This window comes from Vombatus ursinus, unplaced genomic scaffold, assembly GCF_900497805.2.
Source record: "Vombatus ursinus unplaced genomic scaffold, bare-nosed wombat genome assembly UNPS02014833.1, whole genome shotgun sequence".
Lineage (NCBI taxonomy): Eukaryota > Metazoa > Chordata > Mammalia > Diprotodontia > Vombatidae > Vombatus > Vombatus ursinus.
In genome coordinates, this window is record NW_020954611.1 from 2830079 (window position 1) to 2839767 (window position 9689).

Consider the following 9689-nt stretch of genomic DNA (forward strand, 5'->3'; position numbering starts at 1 on the left):
GAAGCAGGAAGGAGTGTGGAGTGGGGAGGAGGAGGAGAAGGTATCCAACATGGCGGCTTGGTGGAGAAATCAGAGAAGTCCCAACATTGCGCAGTCAGGGGAGAAATGAGATGTCTTTCCTGAGCTCTCTCATCACATACGATTCTTATCTGAATCCTCCAAGTCAAAATCTGTCTCTACAGAGGAACTCAAGGGAACTTCCTGACATGATATAGTCAGGACCGTACCAAAACATCCCAGGTCTCTCCCCAGTAGAGTTGTTTCCTCCTGTCTCTGAACCCTCTGAAAACCTCTTCCTCTAACTTGAGCCTCTTCTGTGAATCCCTTACCTAAATGATCTGGGGCAGTGGTCAATCCCTTTACACGGCAGAGATGAATAAGATATCTAGTGTGAAGCAGGTGGAGATTGGTCATCAATCAATCAAATGTTCATTAATTGCCTATTACTATTATTAATAGTTAGTATTTATATGAGCTTTTTACTACGCTAACTTATTTGATTCAAACAATAACCCTAGGATGTATTAATATCCTCATAATACAGATCAGGAAACTGAAGCTTGGTTGTTATTTAGTCATTTCAGTCCATTGCGTTCAGTTCATTGCGTTCAACTCTTCATGACTCTGGAAAGATAGGACAGTGCTGGGTTGTGAAGGTCTTTAAAAGCCAAACAGATGAGGTTATATTTTATCCTACAGAACCATTAGAGCTTATTGTTGATTTACCAAAGAAGACTGAACGAGTCAATGGATCATGTTCACAGAGAGAGCTTTGAGAAAGACCCTCTCTGGTAGCCTGCTTCATAGTGTCATTCTTACGTTTGAGGTGACCTTAGGATTATAGATCTAGGACAGAAGGGGCCTCAGAGACCATCTAAGGCATCCTCCTCATTTTAGAAATGAGGAAACTGGGTCCTAGGAAGGTTCCCCAAAGTCACACAGGTAGTAAGTATCGGAAGTAGGATCTGAACGCAAGTCCTCTGACTCCAAAGTCTCCTAGAGGGAATGTAAATGTACTTTTCTTTACAATTAAACTAGTAATTTGCCTCATTTGGTTGATCTTCATTAACTTGACAAAGAGCATCAGCTAATTCCTGGGTGATAGGGGGCCATCACTACTGGCCAAGCTCAAACCACGGATATATGGGAGATAGCACGGTATAAATAGCACTGGATCTTGTGAGCCTAGTACCTGGATTCTGGGATTTATAGCTAGAAGGGACCAATGCAGTCATCCAGTCTGACCCCTCTACTTTGCAGATGAGGAAACAGACCAGAGAAGTGTCATATGGGTAACTAGTGATAGAATATGGACTAGAGCCAGATCTTCCGACATCCAGTCAAATGTCCTATCAATTCAGCAAACGTTTATTGAATACCTAATATGTGCAAGTCTCTTCAAAGGCACTGAAGGAAATAGAAAGAATGACTTATAATTTCTACCTTCCTAGAGCTTTGAGTCTAGCAGGACTGAGAGATGGAGCTTGAGACAGAGAGTGACAAATGCACTCTTGTCCTATTTTGTATTAAGTTTATTTGCAGATTTAAGGTATAAACAAAGTGCCATGGAGTGGTCACATTGTCAGGAGTCACTTCTAGTTGGAGAAATCAGGGAAAGCTTTGTATTAAACCTTTCTCTGCTTGTTTTCTTCCTCTTCCTCCCCTTCCTCCTTCTCTTCCTTCTGCTCCTCCTTTTCCTTGTCCTCCTCCTCTTCTTTTTTCTCTTCCTCTTCCTCCTCTTCATCATCACCTTACATCATTTTTTATTATCATCATCATGATTTTTAGGGTCAGATCTGTGATTTCTTTAGTATTTTTTTTTTTTTGGTAAAATTGTAGTCAATGATATTTATCCCTCAGGGTATTTAATGTTGCTTATATAAGGATCTAAGGAGTAAATTTTAGCTCAAGTGGAGTTCCAAGAGAAAATGTATGGTTTCTTTCATCAGAAAAAGAAAATTATGTCTCCCATTGTGTTTCCTTTTTTGTCTTAGCTGGAAGAAAAATTGATGTCCAAGTCAGTGCCAGGCAGTAGTTCCAAGGTTCCTGCTAGTACCTACTCCTACTTCCTTAGATGAACTTTGTTTCATATTTTTCCAGAATGTATCTTGTCTGTACCTAAGCAAACAATTGTATTTTAACCTGTCAGCTGCCTGAAACCTTCTTGGAAGTAGGTGGGGTTATAAGTGGTAAGTAAAATAATATATGGAAATTGAGAGAATGGGTGACTCTATGAGGTAATTTTTTTGTCTGTTGGCAAAGACAATAGCAATATGATCTGGTTAATATTGGCTTTCTCTTTTCCTCTGTACTGAATTATGTTCATTGTAAGTTGAAGGAATATGAGAATTGGCCTTTTCTGTTTTCTTGAACTTTTGACATTCTGGCTTCATTCATTTTTTTTTTTTTTTTGCCAAATAAAATATTTTTTGCCAGGAGGAGATTCCCAGGTTGGTCCAGTTTCTAGGAATGCGAACAGGTACCCGTGGACTGCCATATAGCTGATTCTGTGAATATTCTTGTCATTTAGCATTTGCTGGGTGGAGAAAAGTCCCCAGTGTTTTGTTTTGTTTTTCCTTTCCCTCTTGGGGCAGTTTTTGAGTCATACCACATTTCAAGTACCCTACTTTCTTACATTTCTGTGCTTTCAAATGTGCAGTTTCCTCTGACTTAAATGACTTCTGAGTCTTTTAAGACCCAACTCAAATGTCACCTCTTCCATAAAATCTTTCCCCGTCTTTCTATAAAATTTCTGTGTAGATTGGATTGGGATAGACCTCTCCTTCTTACAAATCCCTATAACACTTCAGTCCAATGTTTCTTATGACACTTACTATATCTTGCCATGAATTGTAGATATTTGTTTATTTGTGTCATACATCTACCAGACTGTAAGCCCCTTGAGGACTGCAATCATATCTTATTCATCTTTATGTCCCCTATAATGCCTATGCAAGTACCTCATATATAGCAGGACCTTAACAGAGATGTGATTTTGAATGAATGGAAACTAGGAATGAATTTAGATCCGTAAATACTTCCATATGGCAGCATGGTAAAAACCAACTTCATAAATCAAGAATGAATAGTGCTGAGTTATTGACTTAGTTGTTATATGAAAGTGTGTGTGAAAATAAAAACCAAGTGAGGAAAAAATCTATCTCACAGCATCTTCCTCAATGCTTATAAAAACTAAATGGAAAGTTTTAATCATACTTCAACATATTCATCATCTTGTTGGCATGGGTACTCATCCCGCCTTCCCTGCCTTTCCCTATTCAGAATTCTAGCCCTCTATGATGTCTCATTAAGTGTAATTATGGTTCACATATTTACTTTCTGCTGTGTCCTCTGTAACCCCCATTTTATCTTCAAAAAACTTCACTTTAGACCTATTCCTTTCATGTTTTCATCCTCTTGTCCTCCCTGAGACTTGGATCCCCTCCAGAAGATGCTGTATGTCTGGCCATCCTTTCTTGTGATGGTTTCACCTTTTCTCATGTCCCTGACATACTGGTCCAGGAAGAAGTAGACATACCCTTTGCTCACCATTGCCACTTCCACACTCTCCCATCACTAAGCAGTGTCATCTCCTTTTAGTCTCATTTCAATTTCTCAAGGCAGTTATCTATCAAGTTATCAGTCTATTAAAAGTCATTCTCCCTCCTTTCTCAAGGAATTCAGTACCTGACTTACAGACTTCCTCTTCACTCTATCCCCTGGTCTTTTACTATTGTACCTTAAACTACAAGCTGATTATTTCATCAGATATCCAGTTCATCAATCTCTTCAATTCCCATGACCCACATCTTACTTCCCCTTCAGCCATATACAGACATATTCTTGATCTCACCATTGCCACGATTTCTGTAATCAAAACTTCTAAAATCCTATCACAAAATGCTAACTTTGTACCACTCTTCCTAAATCTAATCTTTTTTAAGATTTAATTTTTTTTTGTATTTTGAACCTCACAGACATGAATATTTTCATATATAAACTACAGAAAGAGTAGTATATATGAAACTGAAAATAATGTATACAAGTGATCTAATCCAGTCTTCATATGCCCTTATCTCTCCCATGCTTGAAAAGTCCTTATTTGACTGACCATTCCCTCAAGCTATCACCTCCTCCCCTTCATAGCCAAACTCCTAGAAAAAGCTGTCGGTATTTATTGCCTCCATTTCCTCTCTTTTCATTTTTCAACCCTTTGCAGTCTAGTTTCCAGACTCATCAACTCGCCTAAAATTGCTCTCTCCAAAGTTATCAGTGATTTCTAGATTGCCAAATTCAGTTGTCTTTTCTCAGCCTTCATCCTTCATTGACCTCTCTGCAGCATTTGACACTTTTGATCACATTCTCTTAGGTACTTAGGTACTCTTCTCTGGGTTGTCATGACTCTTCTCTCTTGATTCTCCTCCTACATGACTGATTGTTCCTTCTCACTCATTTGTAAGCTCATCATTTATATCTTGCTCCTAGTTGTGGGTTTAACCCTCTGACCTGAGGCTCTGACCTGAGCCCTCTCTTACACTTATTTTCTTGGTGATCTCATCAGCTCCCAATGGATTTGATTATTATCTCTATGTCAATCACTCACTTCTATCTAGTCATAGTCTCCATCTCTGAGGTCCAGTCTGGTAACACCAGATGCCTTTTGGAGATTTCCAGTTGGATTCTAAACTCATCCCTCTTCCTAATTTCTCACCTATCAAGAATACCACCATCCTTCTAGTCATCCAGTTTCACAACCTTAAGTTGGAGTCAACCTTAACTTTTCACTGTCCAGACTCTGTTCCTATCCAGTCAGTGTTGTTGCTACTACCTCCACAGCACTTCTCTCATCTCTCTCCTCTCCACCCACATGACCAGCATCCCAACTCAGGCCTTCATCACTTTTTGTTCTTCTCAATAGTCTTTTACAAGTAAGTATGTGTTTTACATAGGTGCTGCTTTTGGCTGCTGCATCTTTGCATTTGGAAAGGTGATTGTGCTTGTTGGCTAAGGTAATTTCTGGCAACATGATATGATGGGAAAAGCAATGGACTTGGAGTCAGGAGAAACCTGGATTCAAGTATCATTACTGCCCATAGAGGGTTGTTGTAAGGATCAAAAGTTCTTTGCAAACCTTACAGCACTTTACAAATGTTAGCTAAATGTTAGCTTGGTATATCAATGGTGTTGTCTTTGGGGTTATCTCCTTCCCCAGTGTCGTCCTTTGATCTATAGCAACAGGAAGCATCTTGTGGTTTAGCTATGTAAATGATCCACTCAGTCTCTGGCTGGGGGTCTTAGAGTGGAGAGTGAATCTACTGGGAGTATTCATTAGGTGCCCACTATGTGCCAGGCACTGATGAATTTCTGAAGTTCAACCGATCAATTAACAGGTATTTATTAAATGCCTAATAGGTGGAAGGCATGTGTTATATACAAATACAAAGAATGGGACAATCCATGGCTGTAGATCATGAGAATTATCTATTGAGGGAATTGTCTTCTCATTACGTGTTGTTCATTCATTTCAGTCATGTCCAACCCTTTGTGACTCCATTTGGGATTTTCTTTTTCTTTTTTTTTTTTTTCGGTGAGGGCAATTGGGGTTAAGTGACTTGCCCAGAGTCATATAGCTAGTGAGTGTTATGTGTGTGAGGCTGGATTTGAACTCAGGTCCTCCTGCCTCCAGGGCCGGTACTCTATCCACTGCGCCACCTAGCTACCCCCCATTTGAGATTTTCTTGACAAAGATACTGGAGTGGTTTGCCATTTCCTTCTCCAGCTCATTTTACAAATGAGGAAACTGAGGCAAACAGGGTTAAGGGAATTGCTCAGGGTCACACAGCTAGTAAGTGTCTGAGGCTGGATTTGAACTAAAAAAGATGAGTCTTCCTGACTCCAGGCCCAGTGCTCTGTTATCCATCTCATCACTTAGCCTCTATTAATTCTGTGTATCTTCCCACATTTCTCCCTTCCTAGTCCTACTTGGCTTTTTGGTTTTTGTTTTTGGCCTAAGAAAGTATAAGACTCTATATCTGCAGTTGAGAGGCAACATGGTGTGATGGAAAAAATCTGAAGTTCTGGAACTGTGGTATTTGGACACTGGACCAATTAAGTCCTATTGTCTAAACTTATTACGTCCTAAGGCAGTCATTTCACTTCTGGATAACTCTGATTGTTGGGAAGTTTTTCCCTTCCAATTGAACTGAAATTTTCCTCTTCATTTTCCATTTATTGATCTTGGTTCTGCGCTTTGGGTCCAAGAAAAATTGAATCTAATCCCTGAAACACATGATAGCTCTTTATATACTTGAAGGCAATTATGACATCCTTCCAAGTCTTTTTCTCCAAGCTACACTTTCCAGTTCCTCAACTGATCCTTATATATAGCATGGTTTCTAATCCTCTCACCAACCTGGTCACCACTGGACATGCTCAAAATCATCACTGACCTTTAAAAAAGTATGATGGCTAGAACTGAATACACTATTCCAGATGCAGTCTGGCTGAGGCAGAGTTCAGTGGCACTATAACTTTCCTCATTTTGGATACACAGACTAACAGATCTGTGATTTCAGAGCTCATAATGTGGGAACTCCCTTCACTAATGCAAATCCCAGCCTCTCCATGCCTTAGCAAACATTTTCATGAGTGTTTGAGGACAAATAAATTCATTATCTGACATCTGTCCTCTTAGCACTTAGCTAACTGTGTCCTCAGATGATGGACAGGCCAATCCATACCCATAACCTTTCTGTTTCTTGCTTGTGCTTCAATAGTGTGACTTTTGAGATCCCAGAGTCACTTTCATGCTATTGTGAAAAGGAGCCTAATTTCCTATTAGATTTTGGGGCTGCCCCATCAGCCTGTTAACTCGGGGTTGAACTTGTAGCCCACTATCGTCCTCCTGTCCTTTCCTCATGAACATTCATTTTCTGGTTCTGTCTCACATCAGGAAGATCATTAAGAGCTAAGGGAATTATGTTCTCATCACCTAGCTTCTATCAATTCTATGTATCTTCCCACATTTTGCCCTTCCTGGTCCCATGCAAGCGATCTTTTTAACCCAAGGAAGTATAAGACTTTATATTTACAGTTGAGAGGCAATATAACGTGATGGAAGAAAGCTAACTACTGTGTGATTCAGAAGATCTTGGGTTTGACTGTGTGACCTTGGGAAGTCACTTAATCTCTCTTGACTCTATTTATTTATAAAAATGTTGGGGGAGAGAGGCACAGCTAGGTGGCACAGTGCATAGAATGCTGGCCTTAGAATCAGGAAGACTCATCTTCCCGTGTTCAAATCTAGCCTCAGATATTTACTAGGTGTGTGACCCTGGGCAAGTCACTTAACCCTGTTTGCCTCAGTTTCCTCATCAGTAAAATGGACTGGAGAAGGAAATGGCAAACCACTCCAGTATCTCTGCCAAGGAAACCACAAATGGGGTCATGAAGAGTTGGACACAACTGAAATGACTCAACTTCAACAAAGAATGAGGGGGAGTGGACTAGATGATTTCCAAAGCCTATTCTTCTATGTGTAAAGTTCCTATTAGCTATTTACATGCCTATACAGCCATATATTTTTTGTTTGTTCAGCTGGCTAATATTTGAAATGGGTGGTTCTCCTTACTTCTAATGCAGATAACTTTGTTGTTTGCTTTGTATTAGACTGTTAAATATGTTCATTCTAAAATTACTTTCCTCTTGCAGGCATTTTCTATCTGGTATCTATGACATTTTTTAAAAAAAATATCAATAAGTGTATTCAAATATAATTTGTTTCCTTGGTCATCCTAGCCTATGTATTTTGTTTTTATGAATTTAAAATCATTACTCTAAATCGACTTCACTAGATTTCCAAAGGGATTCATGACATAAAAGAGGTTAAGAAGCCCTGACCTAGGGCTTGTATGGAGGGGACAGTTGGGTTAGCACTGGGAAAAATGAGTGGTTTTCATGTTCTGATTTTGCTATGGATCCCCCAAATTGACTTGATAAATGAAAATGTGAATATTTTTTATAACTGAAACACATTGATAAACTGGAGAGTACCTGGAAGATGACTATCATGTACCATTTGAAGGAACTGGGAATGTCCAGCTAGGGGAAGATTTAGGGCTTTAAGTAGAGGACTATCCCCTGGAAGGCAGATTAGACCTATTCTGCTTGTCCCCAGAGAGAAGAATTGGGAACAGTGGGTGGAAGTAGCAGAGGCAAATGTAGGGTGGATACAAGTGAAATATTCTGAACAAATTAGAGCTTTGCAAATGAGGAATGGGGAGCCTTGGGAGGTAATTCATGGTCTCTCCCCTTATTGGAGGTCTTCAAGCAAAAGCTGGGTGACCACTTGTCAGGTATATTGTTGACAAGATTATTTTTCAGCCATGGACTGGATTAGATGACCTCCGAGGTCCTTTTCAATTCTGAGATTCTGTAATTCTGTCAAATAAAACTTTGATTTAAATTTCCAAAAGTTAAAAAAAAAAAGACCAGTTCTCAATCTACTTCATCCCACTTTCTCTCACTTTCATTACTGTTGTCTAAATGTTGTTTTTTATGCTAATCTTCTGTCACAGACTTTTTTTCTTTACTCTTTCTCTCTGTCTGTCTGTCTGTCTGTCTGTTTTTATCTCTCATGAGTTCAACTATCTTTATGCAAAGACTCCAAGATGTAGGTATGTAGGTATAGGTCAAAATTCTCCATTGCCTGCAGAACATCTCTAATTGACTGTCCTGTAGTTATCTCAAATTCATCATGTCTTAAATGGACCTTGTTTTTGTTTCCTCCTAAATCTATCCATTCTCCAAATTTCCCCATTTTTTCCTTTTCTTTTTCTTTCTTTCTTTCTTTTTTTTTTTTTGGCTAGGAAATGGGGTTAAGTGACTTGCCCAGGGTCACACAGCTAGTAAGCATCAAGCATCTGAGGCCACATTTGAACTCAGGTCCTCCTGACCAAATTTCCCCATTTTTGTTGAGGACATTCCAGTCACTCAACTTTATAACCTCAGCCATCATTGACTCTGCCCTACCTGCCTCAGACTACCTCTTATCAGTTGAGATATCCACAAAGGTATAAGTTCCCCTTCTTTGGAGGTTGTCAAGCAGAGACTGGACAACTATTCATTGGGGAAATTGTAGTAGAAATTCCTTTAGGGCAGAAGTTCTTAACTCTGTGTGTGTGTGTGTGTGTGTGTGTGTGTGTGATGGAACCCTCTGACAATTTAGTAAAGCCCATGGACCCCTCCTTCAAATAATGTGTTAAAATAATTGAAGGAAATGCTGTTTTTGTTAGAGATTAGTGACAATAAAGATATATTTTTCCCATTCAAGTTCAAAGACACCTTGAAATCTGTCCAAGAACCCCCAAATAGGAGTTAAGAATCCCTGTTTCAGGTTGTGGGTTGGACTAGTTGAATGCTTCCCTTCTAAATCTCAAATTCTGCGATTCTGTGAAGATGTTACTTGTCCTTTTCAAGGCTTTCCATGTGAAATCAGGGTCACTCAGGACAGTTTAGAAGAATGTTTAAACTGTTCCCAGAAAGAGTGAACTGTCTTATTGTTAGCGTTTGGATGGGCCAGATTGAGGGTGGCAAGGATGAAAAATTAGATAGATTTGCTTGGGGAAGGAACCCCTCCCCACCACACACACACACACACACACACACACACACACACACACACACACACA

At 39.5% G+C, this 9689-nt stretch overlaps 1 protein-coding gene across 5 annotated transcripts in view; it reads left to right on the forward strand.

Moving 5' to 3' along the window:
• TACC2 (transforming acidic coiled-coil containing protein 2) overlaps positions 1-9689 on the forward strand; it is a 308717-nt gene that overhangs the window by 50522 nt on the left and 248506 nt on the right. The gene's annotated exons all lie outside the window — the stretch shown is intronic.